The following is a 15,683-nucleotide window of genomic DNA, read 5'->3' on the forward strand; positions in this document are numbered from 1 at the left end:
TCATGCTCGCTTAGATCTTTATGCACTATCTTGCTCCCCTCCATTAATAGTTTTAGACTTGAAAAAACTGTGCATGCAGCCTTCCCCCCTTGGTAACCGTGCACAAGCTCCTACGTGAGCAGAGTGTTTGCTTTTCAGATCTGCCGCACCCCCGGATAGATGCAATACTATCGCAGGGCCCACAATGCACGACGAATGCCAAATGCCCGGTTTTTGCACGGTTCCCATTCAGTAATGACGATCGTGCCGCAAATGGTCCGAGTATCCGGCGCGTTGTTTGCGTTTGTCTCGCCGAAACGACAAATGGAATTTGCAAATACGATATCGAAATAAAATATTAATAAAATTGGGGTGCAACACGAGGACTTCCCAGGAGGTCACCCATCCTAGTACTACTCTCACCCAAGCACACTTAACTTCGGAGTTCTGATGGGATCCGGTGCATTAGTGCTGGTATGATCGCACCCGTTTAATTCATGCTCGCTTAGATCTTTATGCACTATCTTGCTCCCCTCCATTAATTGTTTTAGATTTGAAAAAACTGTGTATGCAGCCTTCCTCCCTTGGTAACCGTGCACAAACTCCTACGTGAGCGGATTGATTGCTTTTCAGATCTGCCGCACCACCGGATAAATGCAATACTATCACGGGGCCCACAATGCACGACGAATGCCGAAAGCCCGGTTCCTGCATCGTTGCCATATAGTAATGACGATCGTGCCGCAAATGGTCCGAGTATCCGAGGCGTTGTTTCCAGTTGTATCGCCGAAACAACAAATGGAATTAGCAAATACAAATCAAAATAAAATATTAATAAAATTGGGGTGCAACACGAGGACTTCCCAGGAGGTCACCCATTCTAGTACTACTCTCGCCCAAGCACACTTAACTTCGGAGTTCTGATGGGATCCGGTGCATTAGTGCTGGTATGATCGCAGCCGTTAAATTCATGCTCGCTTAGATCTTTATGCACTATCTTGCTCCCCTCCATTAATTGTTTTAGACTTGAAAAAATTGTGTATGCAGCCTTCCTCCCTTGGTAACCGTGCACAAGCTCCTACGTGAGCAGAGTGTTTGCTTTTCAGATCTGCCGCACCCCCGGATAGATGCAATACTATCGCGGGGCCCACATTGCACGACGAATGCCAAAAGCCCGGTTTTTGCACGGTTCCCATTCAGTAATGACGATCGTGCCGCAAATGGTCCGAGTATCCGGCGTGTTGTTTGCGTTTGTCTCGCCGAAACGACAAATGGAATTTGCAAATACGATATCGAAATAAAATATTAATAAAATTGGGATGCAACACGAGGACTTCCCAGGAGGTCACCCATCGTAATACTACTCTCGCCCAAGCACACTTAACTTCGGAGTTCTGATGGGATCCGGTGCATTAGTGCTGGTATGATCGCACCCGTTTAATTCATGCTCACTTAGATCTTTATGAACTATCTTGCTCCCCTCCATTATTTGTTTTAGATTTGAAAAAAATGTGTATGCTGCCTTCCTCCCTTGGTAACCGTGCACAAGATCCTACGTGAGCGGAGTGTTTGCTTTTCAGATCTGCCGCACCTCCGGATAGATGCAATACTATCGCGGGGCCCACAATGCATGACGAAAGCCGAAAGCCCGGTTTTTGCATCGTTGCCATTCAGTAATGACGATCGTGCCGCAAATGGTCCGAGTATCCGACGCATTGTTTCCAGTTGTCTCCCAGAAACAACAAATGGAATTTGCAAATACAAATCAAAATAAAATATTAATAAAATTGGGGTGCAACACGAGGACTTCCCAGGAGGTCACCCATCCTAGTACTACTCTCGCCCAAGCACGCTTAACTTTGGAGTTCTGATGGGATCCGGTGCATTAGTGCTGGTATGATCGCACCCATTTAATTCATGCTCGCTTAGATCTTTATGCGTTATCTTGCTCCCCTCCATTAATTGTTTTTGACTTGAAAAAACTGTGTATGCGGCCTTCCTCCCTTGGTAACCGTGCACAAGCTCATACGTGGGTAGAGTGTTTGCTTTTCAGATCTGCCGCACCCCCGGATAGATGCAATATTATCGCGGGGCCCACAATGAACGACGAATGCCAAAAGCCCGGTTTTTGCACGGTTCCCATTCAGTATTGACAATCGTGCCGCAAATGTTCCGAGTATCCGGCGCGTTGTTTGCGTTTGTCTCGCCGAAACGACAAATGGAATTTGTAAATACGATATCGAAATAAAATATTAATAAAATTGGGGTGCAACACGAGGACTTCCCAGGAGGTCACCCATCCTAGTACTACTCTCGCCCAAGCACACTTAACTTCGGAGTTCTGATGGGATCCGGTGCATTAGTGCTGGTATGATCGCACCCGTTTAATTCATGCTCGCTTAGATCTTTATGAACTATCTTGCTCCCTTCCATTAATTGTTTTAGATTTGAAAAAAATGTGTATGCAGCCTTCCTCCCTTGGTAACCGTGCACAAGCTCCTACGTGAGCGGAGTGTTTGCTTTTCAGATCTGCCTCACCTCCGGATAGATGCAACACTATCGCGGGGCCCACAATGCATGACGAAGGCCGAAAGCCCGGTTCTTGCATCGTTGCCATTCAGTAATGACGATCGTGCCGCAAATGGTCCGAGTATCCGGCGCGTTGTTTGCGTTTGTCTCGCCGAAACGACAAATGGAATTTGCAAATACGATATCGAAATAAAATATTAATAAAATTGGGGTGCAACACGAGGACTTCCCAGGAGGTCACCCATCCTAGTACTACTCTCACCCAAGCACACTTAACTTCGGAGTTCTGATGGGATCCGGTGCATTAGTGCTGGTATGATCGCACCCGTTTAATTCATGCTCGCTTAGATCTTTATGCACTATCTTGCTCCCCTCCATTAATTGTTTTAGATTTGAAAAAACTGTGTATGCAGCCTTCCTCCCTTGGTAACCGTGCACAAACTCCTACGTGAGCGGATTGTTTGCTTTTCAGATCTGCCGCACCACCGGATAAATGCAATACTATCGCGGGGCCCACAATGCACGACGAATGCCGAAAGCCCGGTTCCTGCATCGTTGCCATATAGTAATGACGATCGTGCCGCAAATGGTCCGAGTTTCCGAGGCGTTGTTTCCAGTTGTATCGCCGAAACAACAAATGGAATTAGCAAATACAAATCAAAATAAAATATTAATAAAATTGGGGTGCAACACGAGGACTTCCCAGGAGGTCACCCATTCTAGTACTACTCTCGCCCAAGCACACTTAACTTCGGAGTTCTGATGGGATCCGGTGCATTAGTGCTGGTATGATCGCAGCCGTTAAATTCATGCTCGCTTAGATCTTTATGCACTATCTTGCTCCCCTCCATTAATTGTTTTAGACTTGAAAAAATTGTGTATGCAGCCTTCCTCCCTTGGTAACCGTGCACAAGCTCCTACGTGAGCAGAGTGTTTGTTTTTCAGATCTGCCGCACCCCCGGATAGATGCAATACTATCGCAGGGCCCACAATGCACGACGAATGCCAAAAGCCCGGTTTTTGCACGGTTCCCATTCAGTAATGACGATCGTGCCGCAAATGGTCCGAGTATCCGGCGCGTTGTTTGCGTTTGTCTCGCCGAAACGACAAATGGAATTTGCAAATACGATATCGAAATAAAATATTAATAAAATTGGGGTGCAACACGAGGACTTCCCAGGAGGTCACCCATCCTAGTACTACTCTCGCCCAAGCACACTTAATTTCGGAGTTCTGATGGGATCCGGTGCATTAGTGCTGGTATGATCGCACCGGTTTAATTCATGCTCGCTTAGATCTTTATGCACTATCTTGCTCCCCTCCATTATTTGTTTTAGATTTGAAAAAAATGTGTATGCTGCCTTCCTCCCTTGGTAACCGTGCACAAGATCCTACGTGAGCGGAGTGTTTGCTTTTCAGATCTGCCGCACCTCCGGATAGATGCAATACTATCGCGGGGCCCACAATGCATGACGAATGCCGAAAGCCCGGTTTTTGCATCGTTGCCATTCAGTAATGACGATCGTGCCGCAAATGGTCCGAGTATCCGACGCATTGTTTCCAGTTGTCTCCCAGAAACAACAAATGGAATTTGCAAATACAAATCAAAATAAAATATTAATAAAATTGGGGTGCAACACGAGGACTTCCCAGGAGGTCACCCATCCTAATACTACTCTCGCCCAAGCACGCTTAACTTTGGAGTTCTGATGGGATCCGGTGCATTAGTGCTGGTATGATCGCACCCATTTAATTCATGCTCGCTTAGATCTTTATGCGTTATCTTGCTCCCCTCCATTAATTGTTTTCGACTTGAAAAAACTGTGTATGCTGCCTTCCTCCCTTGGTAACCGTGCACAAGCTCATACGTGGGTAGAGTGTTTGCTTTTCAGATCTGCCGCAACCCCGGATAGATGCAATATTATCGCGGGGCCCACAATGAACGACGAATGCCAAAAGCCCGGTTTTTGCACGGTTCCCATTCAGTATTGACAATCGTGCCGCAAATGTTCCGAGTATCCGGCGCGTTGTTTGCGTTTGTCTCGCCGAAACGACAAATGGAATTTGTAAATACGATATCGAAATAAAATATTAATAAAATTGGGGTGCAACACGAGGACTTCCCAGGAGGTCACCATCCTAGTACTACTCTCGCCCAAGCACGCTTAACTTTGGAGTTCTGATGGGATCCGGTGCATTAGTGCTGGTATGATCGCACCCATCTAATTCATGCTCGCTTAGATCTTTATGCGCTATCTTGCTCCCCTCCATTAATTGTTTTAGACTTGAAAAAACTGTGTATGCAGCCTTCCTCCCTTGGTAACCGTGCACAAGCTCCTACGTGAGTAGAGTGTTTGTTTTTCAGATCTGTCGCACCCCCGGATAGATGCAACACTATCGCGGGGCCCACAATGCATGACGAAGGCCGAAAGCCCGGTTCTTGCATCGTTGCCATTCAGTAATGACGATCGTGCCGCAAATGGTCCGAGTATCCGGCGCGTTGTTTGCGTTTGTCTCGCCGAAACGACAAATGGAATTTATAAATACGATATCGAAATAAAATATTAATAAAATTGGGGTGCAACACGAGGACTTCCCAGGAGGTCACCCATCCTAGTACTACTCTCGCCCAAGCACACTTAACTTCGGAATTCTGATGGGATCCGGTGCATTAGTGCTGGTATGATCGCACCCGTTTAATTCATGCTCGCTTAGATCTTTATGCACTATCTTGCTCCCCTCCATTAATAGTTTTAGATTTGAAAAAACTGTGTATGCAGCCTTCCTCCCTTGGTAACCGTGCACAAACTCCTACGAGAGCGGATTGTTTGCTTTTCAGATCTGCCGCACCACCGGATAAATGCAATACTATCGCGGGGCCCACAATGCACGACGAATGCCGAAAGCCCGGTTCCTGCATCGTTGCCATATAGTAATGACGATCGTGCCGCAAATGGTCCGAGTATCCGAGGCGTTGTTTCCAGTTGTATCGCCGAAACAACAAATGGAATTTGCAAATACAAATCAAAATAAAATATTAATAAAATTGGGGTGCAACACGGGGACTTCCCAGGAGGTCACCCATTCTAGTACTACTCTCGCCCAAGAACACTTAACTTCGGAGTTCTGATGGGATCCGGTGCATTAGTGCTGGTATGATCGCAGCCGTTAAATTCATGCTCGCTTAGATCTTTATGCACTATCTTACTCCCCTCCATTAATTGTTTGATTTGAAAAAATTGTGTATGCAGCCTTCCTCCCTTGGTAACCGTGCACAAGCTCCTACGTGAGCAGAGTGTTTGCTTTTCAGATCTGCCGCACCCCCGGATAGATGCAATACTATCGCGGGGCCCACAATGCACGACGAATGCCAAAAGCCCGGTTTTTGCACGGTTCCCATTCAGTAATGACGATCGTGCCGCAAATGGTCCGAGTATCCGGCGCGTTGTTTGCGTTTGTCTCGCCGAAACGACAAATGGAATTTGTAAATACGATATCGAAATAAAATATTAATAAAATTGGGGTGCAACACGAGGACTTCCCAGGAGGTCACCCATCCTAGTACTACTCTCGCCCAAGCACACTTAACTTCGGAGTTCTGATGGGATCCAGTGCATTAGTGCTGGTATGATCGCACCCGTTTAATTTATGCTCGCTTAGATCTTTATGAACTATCTTGCTCCCTTCCATTAATTGTTTTAGATTTGAAAAAAATGTGTATGCAGCCTTCCTCCCTTGGTAACCGTGCACAAGCTCCTACGTGAGCGGAGTGTTTGCTTTTCAGATCTGTCGCACCTCCGGATAGATGCAATACTATCGCGGGGCCCACAATGCATGACGAATGCCGAAAACCCGGTTCTTGCATCGTTGCCATTCAGTAATGACGATCGTGCCGCAAATGGTCCGAGTATCCGGCGCGTTGTTTGCGTTTGTCTCGCCGAAACAACAAATGGAATTTGCAAATACGATATCGAAATAAAATATTAATAAAATTGGGGTGCAACACGAGGACATCCCAGGAGGTCACCCATCCTAGTACTACTCTCGCCCAAGCACACTTAACTTTGGAGTTCTGATGGGATCCGGTGCATTAGTGCTGGTATGATCGCACCCGTTTAATTCATGCTTGCTTAGATCTTTATGCACTATCTTGCTCCCCTCCCTTAATTGTTTTAGACTTGAAAAAACTGTGTATGCAGCCTTCCTCCCTTGGTAACCGTGCACAAGCTCCTACGTGAGTAGAGTGTTTGCTTTTTAGATCTGCCGCACCCCCGGATAGATGCAATACTATCGCGGGGCCCACAATGCATGACGAATGCCAAAAGCCCGGTTTTTGCACGGTTCCCATTCAGTATTGACAATCGAGCCGCAAATGGTCCGAGTATCCGGCGCGTTGTTTGCGTTTGTCTCGCCGAAACGACAAATGGAATTTGTAAATACGATATCGAAATAAAATATTAATAAAATTGGGGTGCAACACGAGGACTTCCCAGGAGGTCACCCATCCTAGTACTACTCTCGCCCAAGCACACTTAACTTCGGAGTTCTGATGGGATCCAGTGCATTAGTGCTGGTATGATCGCACCCGTTTAATTCATGCTTGCTTAGATCTTTATGAACTATCTTGCTCCCCTCCATTAATAGTTTTAGACTTGAAAAAACTGTGTATGCAGCCTTCCTCCCTTGGTAACCGTGCACAAGATCCTACGTGAGCGGAGTGTTTGCTTTTCAGATCTGCCGCACCTCCGGATAGATGCAATACTATCGCGGGGCCCACAATACATGACGAATGCCGAAAGCCCGGTTCTTGCATCGTTGCCATTCAGTAATGACGATCGTGCCGCAAATGGCCCGAGTATCCGACGCATTGTTTCCAGTTGTCTCACAGAAACAACAAATGGAATTTGCAAATACAAATCAAAATAAAATATTAATAAAATTGGGGTGCAACACGAGGACTTCCCAGGAGGTCACCCATCGTACTACTACTCTCGCCCAAGCACGCTTAACTTTGGAGTTCTGATCGGATCCGGTGCATTAGTGCTGGTATGATCGCACCCATTTAATTCATGCTCGCTTAGATCTTTATGCACTATCTTGCTCCCCTCCATTAATTGTTTTAGACTTGAAAAAACTTTGTATGCAGCCTTCCTCCCTTGGTAACCGTGCACAAGCTCCTACGTGAGCAGAGTGTTTGCTTTTCAGATCTGCCGCACCCCCGGATAGATGCAATATTATCGCGGGGCCCACATAGCATGACGAATGCCAAAAGCCCGGTTTTTGCACGGTTCCCATTCAGTATTGACAATCGTGCCGCAAATGGTCCGAGTATCCAGCGCGTTGTTTGCGTTTGTCTCGCCGAAACGACAAATGGAATTTGTAAATACGATATCGAAATAAAATATTAATAAAATTGGGGTGCAACACGAGGACTTCCCAGGAGGTCACCCATCCTAGTCCTACTCTCGCCCAAGCACACTTAACTTCGGAGTTCTGATGGGATCCAGTGCATTAGTGCTGGTATGATCGCACCCGTTTAATTCATGCTTGCTTAGATCTTTATGAACTATCTTGCTCCCTTCCATTAATTGTTTTAGATTTGAAAAAAATGTGTATGCAGCCTTCCTCCCCTGGTAACCGTGCACAAGCTCCTACGTGAGCGGAGTGTTTGCTTTTCAGATCTGCCGCACCTCCGGATAGATGCAATACTATCGCGGGGCCCACAATGCATGACGAATGCCGAAAGCCCGGTTCTTGCATCGTTGCCATTCAGTAATGACGATCGTGCCGCAAATTGTCCGAGTATCCGACGCATTGTTTCCAGTTGTCTCCCAGAAACAACAAATGGAATTTGCAAACACAAATCAAAATAAAATATTAATAAAATTGGGGTGCAACACGAGGACTTCCCAGGAGGTCACCCATCCTAGTACTACTCTCCCCCAAGCACGCTTAACTTTGGAATTCTGATGGGATCCGGTGCATTAATGCTGGTATGATCGCACCCGTTTAATTCATGCTCGCTTAGATCTTTATGCACTATCTTGCTCCCCACCATTAATAGTTTTAGACTTGAAAAAACTGTGCATGCAGCCTTCCCCCCTTGGTAACCGTGCACAAGCTCCTACGTGAGCAGAGTGTTTGCTTTTCAGATCTGCCGCACCCCGGATAGATGCTATACTATCGCAGGGCCCACAATGCACGACGAATGCCAAATGCCCGGTTTTTGCACGGTTCCCATTCAGTAATGACGATCGTGCCGCAAATGGTCCGAGTATCCGGCGCGTTGTTTGCGTTTGTCTCGCCGAAACGACAAATGGAATTTGCAAATACGATATCGAAATAAAATATTAATAAAATTGGGGTGCAACACGAGGACTTCCCAGGAGGTCACCCATCCTAGTACTACTCTCGCCCAAGCACACTTAACTTCGGAGTTCTGATGGGATCCGGTGCATTAGTGCTGGTATGATCGCACCCGTTTAATTCATGCTCGCTTAGATCTTTATGCACTATCTTGCTCCCCTCCATTAATAGTTTTAGACTTGAAAAAACTGTGTATGCAGCCTTCCTCCCTTGGTAACCGTGCACAAGATCCTACGTGAGCGGAGTGTTTGCTTTTCAGATCTGCCGCACCTCCGGATAGATGCAATACTATCGCGGGGCCCACAATACATGACGAATGCCGAAAGCCCGGTTCTTGCATCGTTGCCATTCAGTAATGACGATCGTGCCGCAAATGGCCCGAGTATCCGACGCATTGTTTCCAGTTGTCTCACAGAAACAACAAATGGAATTTGCAAATACAAATCAAAATAAAATATTAATAAAATTGGGGTGCAACACGAGGACTTCCCAGGAGGTCACCCATCGTACTACTACTCTCGCCCAAGCACGCTTAACTTTGGAGTTCTGATCGGATCCGGTGCATTAGTGCTGGTATGATCGCACCCATTTAATTCATGCTCGCTTAGATCTTTATGCACTATCTTGCTCCCCTCCATTAATTGTTTTAGACTTGAAAAAACTTTGTATGCAGCCTTCCTCCCTTGGTAACCGTGCACAAGCTCCTACGTGAGCAGAGTGTTTGCTTTTCAGATCTGCCGCACCCCCGGATAGATGCAATATTATCGCGGGGCCCACATAGCATGACGAATGCCAAAAGCCCGGTTTTTGCACGGTTCCCATTCAGTATTGACAATCGTGCCGCAAATGGTCCGAGTATCCAGCGCGTTGTTTGCGTTTGTCTCGCCGAAACGACAAATGGAATTTGTAAATACGATATCGAAATAAAATATTAATAAAATTGGGGTGCAACACGAGGACTTCCCAGGAGGTCACCCATCCTAGTCCTACTCTCGCCCAAGCACACTTAACTTCGGAGTTCTGATGGGATCCAGTGCATTAGTGCTGGTATGATCGCACCCGTTTAATTCATGCTTGCTTAGATCTTTATGAACTATCTTGCTCCCTTCCATTAATTGTTTTAGATTTGAAAAAAATGTATATGCAGCCTTCCTCCCTTGGTAACCGTGCACAAGCTCCTACGTGAGCGGAGTGTTTGCTTTTCAGATCTGCCGCACCTCCGGATAGATGCAATACTATCGCGGGGCCCACAATGCATGACGAATGCCGAAAGCCCGGTTCTTGCATCGTTGCCATTCAGTAATGACGATCGTGCCGCAAATTGTCCGAGTATCCGACGCATTGTTTCCAGTTGTCTCCCAGAAACAACAAATGGAATTTGCAAACACAAATCAAAATAAAATATTAATAAAATTGGGGTGCAACACGAGGACTTCCCAGGAGGTCACCCATCCTAGTACTACTCTCCCCCAAGCACGCTTAACTTTGGAATTCTGATGGGATCCGGTGCATTAATGCTGGTATGATCGCACCCGTTTAATTCATGCTCGCTTAGATCTTTATGCACTATCTTGCTCCCCACCATTAATAGTTTTAGACTTGAAAAAACTGTGCATGCAGCCTTCCCCCCTTGGTAACCGTGCACAAGCTCTTACGTGAGCAGAGTGTTTGCTTTTCAGATCTGCCGCACCCCGGATAGATGCTATACTATCGCAGGGCCCACAATGCACGACGAATGCCAAATGCCCGGTTTTTGCACGGTTCCCATTCAGTAATGACGATCGTGCCGCAAATGGTCCGAGTATCCGGCGCGTTGTTTGCGTTTGTCTCGCCGAAACGACAAATGGAATTTGCAAATATGATATCGAAATAAAATATTAATAAAATTGGGGTGCAACACGAGGACTTCCCAGGAGGTCACCCATCCTAGTACTACTCTCGCCCAAGCACACTTAACTTCGGAGTTCTGATGGGATCCGGTGCATTAGTGCTGGTATGATCGCACCCGTTTAATTCATGCTCGCTTAGATCTTTATGAACTATCTTGATCCCTTCCATTAATTGTTTTAGATTTGAAAAAAATGTTTATGCAGCCTTCCTCCCTTGGTAACCGTGCACAAGCTCCTGCGTGAGCGAAGTGTTTGCTTTTCAGATCTGCCGCACCCCCGGATAGATGCAATACTATCGCGGGGCCCACAATGCATGACGAATGCCGAAAGCCCGGTTCTTGCTTCGTTGCCATTCAGTAATGACGATCGTGCCGCAAATGGTCCGAGTATCCGACGCATTGTTTCCAGTTGTCTCCCAGAAACAACAAATGGAATTTGCAAATACAAATCAAAATAAAATATTAATTAAATTGGGGTGCAACACGAGGACTTCCCTGGAGGTCACCCATCCTAGTACTACTCTCGCCCAAGCACGCTTAACTTCGGAGTTCTTATGGGATCCGGTGCATTAGTGCTAGTATGATCGCACCCGTTTAATTCATGCTCGCTTAGATCTTTATGCACTATCTTGCTCCCCTCCATTAATAGTTTTAGACTTGAAAAAACTGTGCATGCAGCCTTCCCCCCTTGGTAACCGTGCACAAGCTCCTACGTGAGCAGAGTGTTTGCTTTTCAGATCTGCCGCACCCCCGGATAGATGCAATACTATCGCAGGGCCCACAATGCACGACGAATGCCAAATGCCCGGTTTTTGCACGGTTCCCATTCAGTAATGACGATCGTGCCGCAAATGGTCCGAGTATCCGGCGCGTTGTTTGCGTTTGTCTCGCCGAAACGACAAATGGAATTTGCAAATACGATATCGAAATAAAATATTAATAAAATTGGGGTGCAACACGAGGACTTCCCAGGAGGTCACCCATCCTAGTACTACTCTCACCCAAGCACACTTAACTTCGGAGTTCTGATGGGATCCGGTGCATTAGTGCTGGTATGATCGCACCCGTTTAATTCATGCTCGCTTAGATCTTTATGCACTATCTTGCTCCCCTCCATTAATTGTTTTAGATTTGAAAAAACTGTGTATGCAGCCTTCCTCCCTTGGTAACCGTGCACAAACTCCTACGTGAGCGGATTGATTGCTTTTCAGATCTGCCGCACCACCGGATAAATGCAATACTATCACGGGGCCCACAATGCACGACGAATGCCGAAAGCCCGGTTCCTGCATCGTTGCCATATAGTAATGACGATCGTGCCGCAAATGGTCCGAGTATCCGAGGCGTTGTTTCCAGTTGTATCGCCGAAACAACAAATGGAATTAGCAAATACAAATCAAAATAAAATATTAATAAAATTGGGGTGCAACACGAGGACTTCCCAGGAGGTCACCCATTCTAGTACTACTCTCGCCCAAGCACACTTAACTTCGGAGTTCTGATGGGATCCGGTGCATTAGTGCTGGTATGATCGCAGCCGTTAAATTCATGCTCGCTTAGATCTTTATGCACTATCTTGCTCCCCTCCATTAATTGTTTTAGACTTGAAAAAATTGTGTATGCAGCCTTCCTCCCTTGGTAACCGTGCACAAGCTCCTACGTGAGCAGAGTGTTTGCTTTTCAGATCTGCCGCACCCCCGGATAGATGCAATACTATCGCGGGGCCCACATTGCACGACGAATGCCAAAAGCCCGGTTTTTGCACGGTTCCCATTCAGTAATGACGATCGTGCCGCAAATGGTCCGAGTATCCGGCGTGTTGTTTGCGTTTGTCTCGCCGAAACGACAAATGGAATTTGCAAATACGATATCGAAATAAAATATTAATAAAATTGGGATGCAACACGAGGACTTCCCAGGAGGTCACCCATCGTAATACTACTCTCGCCCAAGCACACTTAACTTCGGAGTTCTGATGGGATCCGGTGCATTAGTGCTGGTATGATCGCACCCGTTTAATTCATGCTCACTTAGATCTTTATGAACTATCTTGCTCCCCTCCATTATTTGTTTTAGATTTGAAAAAAATGTGTATGCTGCCTTCCTCCCTTGGTAACCGTGCACAAGATCCTACGTGAGCGGAGTGTTTGCTTTTCAGATCTGCCGCACCTCCGGATAGATGCAATACTATCGCGGGGCCCACAATGCATGACGAAAGCCGAAAGCCCGGTTTTTGCATCGTTGCCATTCAGTAATGACGATCGTGCCGCAAATGGTCCGAGTATCCGACGCATTGTTTCCAGTTGTCTCCCAGAAACAACAAATGGAATTTGCAAATACAAATCAAAATAAAATATTAATAAAATTGGGGTGCAACACGAGGACTTCCCAGGAGGTCACCCATCCTAGTACTACTCTCGCCCAAGCACGCTTAACTTTGGAGTTCTGATGGGATCCGGTGCATTAGTGCTGGTATGATCGCACCCATTTAATTCATGCTCGCTTAGATCTTTATGCGTTATCTTGCTCCCCTCCATTAATTGTTTTTGACTTGAAAAAACTGTGTATGCGGCCTTCCTCCCTTGGTAACCGTGCACAAGCTCATACGTGGGTAGAGTGTTTGCTTTTCAGATCTGCCGCACCCCCGGATAGATGCAATATTATCGCGGGGCCCACAATGAACGACGAATGCCAAAAGCCCGGTTTTTGCACGGTTCCCATTCAGTATTGACAATCGTGCCGCAAATGTTCCGAGTATCCGGCGCGTTGTTTGCGTTTGTCTCGCCGAAACGACAAATGGAATTTGTAAATACGATATCGAAATAAAATATTAATAAAATTGGGGTGCAACACGAGGACTTCCCAGGAGGTCACCCATCCTAGTACTACTCTCGCCCAAGCACACTTAACTTCGGAGTTCTGATGGGATCCGGTGCATTAGTGCTGGTATGATCGCACCCGTTTAATTCATGCTCGCTTAGATCTTTATGAACTATCTTGCTCCCTTCCATTAATTGTTTTAGATTTGAAAAAAATGTGTATGCAGCCTTCCTCCCTTGGTAACCGTGCACAAGCTCCTACGTGAGCGGAGTGTTTGCTTTTCAGATCTGCCTCACCTCCGGATAGATGCAACACTATCGCGGGGCCCACAATGCATGACGAAGGCCGAAAGCCCGGTTCTTGCATCGTTGCCATTCAGTAATGACGATCGTGCCGCAAATGGTCCGAGTATCCGGCGCGTTGTTTGCGTTTGTCTCGCCGAAACGACAAATGGAATTTGCAAATACGATATCGAAATAAAATATTAATAAAATTGGGGTGCAACACGAGGACTTCCCAGGAGGTCACCCATCCTAGTACTACTCTCACCCAAGCACACTTAACTTCGGAGTTCTGATGGGATCCGGTGCATTAGTGCTGGTATGATCGCACCCGTTTAATTCATGCTCGCTTAGATCTTTATGCACTATCTTGCTCCCCTCCATTAATTGTTTTAGATTTGAAAAAACTGTGTATGCAGCCTTCCTCCCTTGGTAACCGTGCACAAACTCCTACGTGAGCGGATTGTTTGCTTTTCAGATCTGCCGCACCACCGGATAAATGCAATACTATCGCGGGGCCCACAATGCACGACGAATGCCGAAAGCCCGGTTCCTGCATCGTTGCCATATAGTAATGACGATCGTGCCGCAAATGGTCCGAGTTTCCGAGGCGTTGTTTCCAGTTGTATCGCCGAAACAACAAATGGAATTAGCAAATACAAATCAAAATAAAATATTAATAAAATTGGGGTGCAACACGAGGACTTCCCAGGAGGTCACCCATTCTAGTACTACTCTCGCCCAAGCACACTTAACTTCGGAGTTCTGATGGGATCCGGTGCATTAGTGCTGGTATGATCGCAGCCGTTAAATTCATGCTCGCTTAGATCTTTATGCACTATCTTGCTCCCCTCCATTAATTGTTTTAGACTTGAAAAAATTGTGTATGCAGCCTTCCTCCCTTGGTAACCGTGCACAAGCTCCTACGTGAGCAGAGTGTTTGTTTTTCAGATCTGCCGCACCCCCGGATAGATGCAATACTATCGCAGGGCCCACAATGCACGACGAATGCCAAAAGCCCGGTTTTTGCACGGTTCCCATTCAGTAATGACGATCGTGCCGCAAATGGTCCGAGTATCCGGCGCGTTGTTTGCGTTTGTCTCGCCGAAACGACAAATGGAATTTGCAAATACGATATCGAAATAAAATATTAATAAAATTGGGGTGCAACACGAGGACTTCCCAGGAGGTCACCCATCCTAGTACTACTCTCGCCCAAGCACACTTAATTTCGGAGTTCTGATGGGATCCGGTGCATTAGTGCTGGTATGATCGCACCGGTTTAATTCATGCTCGCTTAGATCTTTATGCACTATCTTGCTCCCCTCCATTATTTGTTTTAGATTTGAAAAAAATGTGTATGCTGCCTTCCTCCCTTGGTAACCGTGCACAAGATCCTACGTGAGCGGAGTGTTTGCTTTTCAGATCTGCCGCACCTCCGGATAGATGCAATACTATCGCGGGGCCCACAATGCATGACGAATGCCGAAAGCCCGGTTTTTGCATCGTTGCCATTCAGTAATGACGATCGTGCCGCAAATGGTCCGAGTATCCGACGCATTGTTTCCAGTTGTCTCCCAGAAACAACAAATGGAATTTGCAAATACAAATCAAAATAAAATATTAATAAAATTGGGGTGCAACACGAGGACTTCCCAGGAGGTCACCCATCCTAATACTACTCTCGCCCAAGCACGCTTAACTTTGGAGTTCTGATGGGATCCGGTGCATTAGTGCTGGTATGATCGCACCCATTTAATTCATGCTCGCTTAGATCTTTATGCGTTATCTTGCTCCCCTCCATTAATTGTTTTCGACTT

General features: G+C 46.4%; 33 non-coding genes across 33 annotated transcripts; all 33 read right to left on the reverse strand.

The window, feature by feature from the left end:
* Window positions 1-348: 348 nt before the first annotated feature.
* Window positions 349-467, reverse strand: LOC148793445 (5S ribosomal RNA). Its single transcript, XR_016072635.1, has one exon. It is a non-coding gene; the product is annotated as a 5S ribosomal RNA (ribosomal RNA).
* A 354-nt stretch (window positions 468-821) lies between these two features.
* LOC148793446 (5S ribosomal RNA) lies at window positions 822-940 on the reverse strand. Its single transcript, XR_016074372.1, has one exon. It is a non-coding gene; the product is annotated as a 5S ribosomal RNA (ribosomal RNA).
* A 355-nt stretch (window positions 941-1,295) lies between these two features.
* Window positions 1,296-1,414, reverse strand: LOC148793447 (5S ribosomal RNA). The gene has a single exon (XR_016073529.1). It is a non-coding gene; the product is annotated as a 5S ribosomal RNA (ribosomal RNA).
* Window positions 1,415-1,768: 354 nt separating this feature from the next.
* Window positions 1,769-1,887, reverse strand: LOC148793448 (5S ribosomal RNA). The gene has a single exon (XR_016072212.1). It is a non-coding gene; the product is annotated as a 5S ribosomal RNA (ribosomal RNA).
* Window positions 1,888-2,242: 355 nt separating this feature from the next.
* Window positions 2,243-2,361, reverse strand: LOC148793449 (5S ribosomal RNA). The gene has a single exon (XR_016070842.1). It is a non-coding gene; the product is annotated as a 5S ribosomal RNA (ribosomal RNA).
* Window positions 2,362-2,716: 355 nt separating this feature from the next.
* On the reverse strand, window positions 2,717-2,835 carry LOC148793450 (5S ribosomal RNA). The gene has a single exon (XR_016072637.1). It is a non-coding gene; the product is annotated as a 5S ribosomal RNA (ribosomal RNA).
* A 354-nt stretch (window positions 2,836-3,189) lies between these two features.
* LOC148793451 (5S ribosomal RNA) lies at window positions 3,190-3,308 on the reverse strand. Its single transcript, XR_016074373.1, has one exon. It is a non-coding gene; the product is annotated as a 5S ribosomal RNA (ribosomal RNA).
* Window positions 3,309-3,663: 355 nt separating this feature from the next.
* On the reverse strand, window positions 3,664-3,782 carry LOC148793452 (5S ribosomal RNA). Its single transcript, XR_016068771.1, has one exon. It is a non-coding gene; the product is annotated as a 5S ribosomal RNA (ribosomal RNA).
* A 354-nt stretch (window positions 3,783-4,136) lies between these two features.
* On the reverse strand, window positions 4,137-4,255 carry LOC148793453 (5S ribosomal RNA). The gene has a single exon (XR_016073732.1). It is a non-coding gene; the product is annotated as a 5S ribosomal RNA (ribosomal RNA).
* Window positions 4,256-4,610: 355 nt separating this feature from the next.
* Window positions 4,611-4,728, reverse strand: LOC148793454 (5S ribosomal RNA). Its single transcript, XR_016069212.1, has one exon. It is a non-coding gene; the product is annotated as a 5S ribosomal RNA (ribosomal RNA).
* Window positions 4,729-5,083: 355 nt separating this feature from the next.
* On the reverse strand, window positions 5,084-5,202 carry LOC148793455 (5S ribosomal RNA). The gene has a single exon (XR_016072866.1). It is a non-coding gene; the product is annotated as a 5S ribosomal RNA (ribosomal RNA).
* Window positions 5,203-5,556: 354 nt separating this feature from the next.
* On the reverse strand, window positions 5,557-5,675 carry LOC148793456 (5S ribosomal RNA). Its single transcript, XR_016069653.1, has one exon. It is a non-coding gene; the product is annotated as a 5S ribosomal RNA (ribosomal RNA).
* A 353-nt stretch (window positions 5,676-6,028) lies between these two features.
* On the reverse strand, window positions 6,029-6,147 carry LOC148793457 (5S ribosomal RNA). The gene has a single exon (XR_016072528.1). It is a non-coding gene; the product is annotated as a 5S ribosomal RNA (ribosomal RNA).
* A 355-nt stretch (window positions 6,148-6,502) lies between these two features.
* LOC148793458 (5S ribosomal RNA) lies at window positions 6,503-6,621 on the reverse strand. Its single transcript, XR_016069186.1, has one exon. It is a non-coding gene; the product is annotated as a 5S ribosomal RNA (ribosomal RNA).
* A 355-nt stretch (window positions 6,622-6,976) lies between these two features.
* Window positions 6,977-7,095, reverse strand: LOC148793459 (5S ribosomal RNA). The gene has a single exon (XR_016072529.1). It is a non-coding gene; the product is annotated as a 5S ribosomal RNA (ribosomal RNA).
* Window positions 7,096-7,449: 354 nt separating this feature from the next.
* LOC148793460 (5S ribosomal RNA) lies at window positions 7,450-7,568 on the reverse strand. The gene has a single exon (XR_016069893.1). It is a non-coding gene; the product is annotated as a 5S ribosomal RNA (ribosomal RNA).
* A 355-nt stretch (window positions 7,569-7,923) lies between these two features.
* Window positions 7,924-8,042, reverse strand: LOC148793461 (5S ribosomal RNA). Its single transcript, XR_016069437.1, has one exon. It is a non-coding gene; the product is annotated as a 5S ribosomal RNA (ribosomal RNA).
* A 354-nt stretch (window positions 8,043-8,396) lies between these two features.
* Window positions 8,397-8,515, reverse strand: LOC148793462 (5S ribosomal RNA). Its single transcript, XR_016070516.1, has one exon. It is a non-coding gene; the product is annotated as a 5S ribosomal RNA (ribosomal RNA).
* Window positions 8,516-8,869: 354 nt separating this feature from the next.
* Window positions 8,870-8,988, reverse strand: LOC148793463 (5S ribosomal RNA). Its single transcript, XR_016070843.1, has one exon. It is a non-coding gene; the product is annotated as a 5S ribosomal RNA (ribosomal RNA).
* A 354-nt stretch (window positions 8,989-9,342) lies between these two features.
* On the reverse strand, window positions 9,343-9,461 carry LOC148793464 (5S ribosomal RNA). Its single transcript, XR_016069894.1, has one exon. It is a non-coding gene; the product is annotated as a 5S ribosomal RNA (ribosomal RNA).
* Window positions 9,462-9,816: 355 nt separating this feature from the next.
* On the reverse strand, window positions 9,817-9,935 carry LOC148793465 (5S ribosomal RNA). The gene has a single exon (XR_016069438.1). It is a non-coding gene; the product is annotated as a 5S ribosomal RNA (ribosomal RNA).
* A 354-nt stretch (window positions 9,936-10,289) lies between these two features.
* LOC148793466 (5S ribosomal RNA) lies at window positions 10,290-10,408 on the reverse strand. Its single transcript, XR_016070517.1, has one exon. It is a non-coding gene; the product is annotated as a 5S ribosomal RNA (ribosomal RNA).
* A 354-nt stretch (window positions 10,409-10,762) lies between these two features.
* LOC148793467 (5S ribosomal RNA) lies at window positions 10,763-10,881 on the reverse strand. Its single transcript, XR_016070845.1, has one exon. It is a non-coding gene; the product is annotated as a 5S ribosomal RNA (ribosomal RNA).
* A 354-nt stretch (window positions 10,882-11,235) lies between these two features.
* On the reverse strand, window positions 11,236-11,354 carry LOC148793468 (5S ribosomal RNA). The gene has a single exon (XR_016074330.1). It is a non-coding gene; the product is annotated as a 5S ribosomal RNA (ribosomal RNA).
* A 355-nt stretch (window positions 11,355-11,709) lies between these two features.
* Window positions 11,710-11,828, reverse strand: LOC148793469 (5S ribosomal RNA). Its single transcript, XR_016072638.1, has one exon. It is a non-coding gene; the product is annotated as a 5S ribosomal RNA (ribosomal RNA).
* Window positions 11,829-12,182: 354 nt separating this feature from the next.
* On the reverse strand, window positions 12,183-12,301 carry LOC148793470 (5S ribosomal RNA). The gene has a single exon (XR_016074374.1). It is a non-coding gene; the product is annotated as a 5S ribosomal RNA (ribosomal RNA).
* A 355-nt stretch (window positions 12,302-12,656) lies between these two features.
* On the reverse strand, window positions 12,657-12,775 carry LOC148793471 (5S ribosomal RNA). Its single transcript, XR_016073530.1, has one exon. It is a non-coding gene; the product is annotated as a 5S ribosomal RNA (ribosomal RNA).
* A 354-nt stretch (window positions 12,776-13,129) lies between these two features.
* On the reverse strand, window positions 13,130-13,248 carry LOC148793472 (5S ribosomal RNA). The gene has a single exon (XR_016072213.1). It is a non-coding gene; the product is annotated as a 5S ribosomal RNA (ribosomal RNA).
* Window positions 13,249-13,603: 355 nt separating this feature from the next.
* Window positions 13,604-13,722, reverse strand: LOC148793473 (5S ribosomal RNA). Its single transcript, XR_016070846.1, has one exon. It is a non-coding gene; the product is annotated as a 5S ribosomal RNA (ribosomal RNA).
* Window positions 13,723-14,077: 355 nt separating this feature from the next.
* On the reverse strand, window positions 14,078-14,196 carry LOC148793474 (5S ribosomal RNA). The gene has a single exon (XR_016072639.1). It is a non-coding gene; the product is annotated as a 5S ribosomal RNA (ribosomal RNA).
* Window positions 14,197-14,550: 354 nt separating this feature from the next.
* On the reverse strand, window positions 14,551-14,669 carry LOC148793475 (5S ribosomal RNA). Its single transcript, XR_016074375.1, has one exon. It is a non-coding gene; the product is annotated as a 5S ribosomal RNA (ribosomal RNA).
* Window positions 14,670-15,024: 355 nt separating this feature from the next.
* Window positions 15,025-15,143, reverse strand: LOC148793476 (5S ribosomal RNA). Its single transcript, XR_016068772.1, has one exon. It is a non-coding gene; the product is annotated as a 5S ribosomal RNA (ribosomal RNA).
* A 354-nt stretch (window positions 15,144-15,497) lies between these two features.
* On the reverse strand, window positions 15,498-15,616 carry LOC148793477 (5S ribosomal RNA). The gene has a single exon (XR_016073733.1). It is a non-coding gene; the product is annotated as a 5S ribosomal RNA (ribosomal RNA).
* Window positions 15,617-15,683: the final 67 nt, after the last annotated feature.

Source organism: Nelumbo nucifera, chromosome 4, assembly GCF_055504915.1.
Source record: "Nelumbo nucifera cultivar China Antique chromosome 4, China Antique-T2T, whole genome shotgun sequence".
Taxonomy (NCBI): Eukaryota; Viridiplantae; Streptophyta; class Magnoliopsida; order Proteales; family Nelumbonaceae; genus Nelumbo; species Nelumbo nucifera.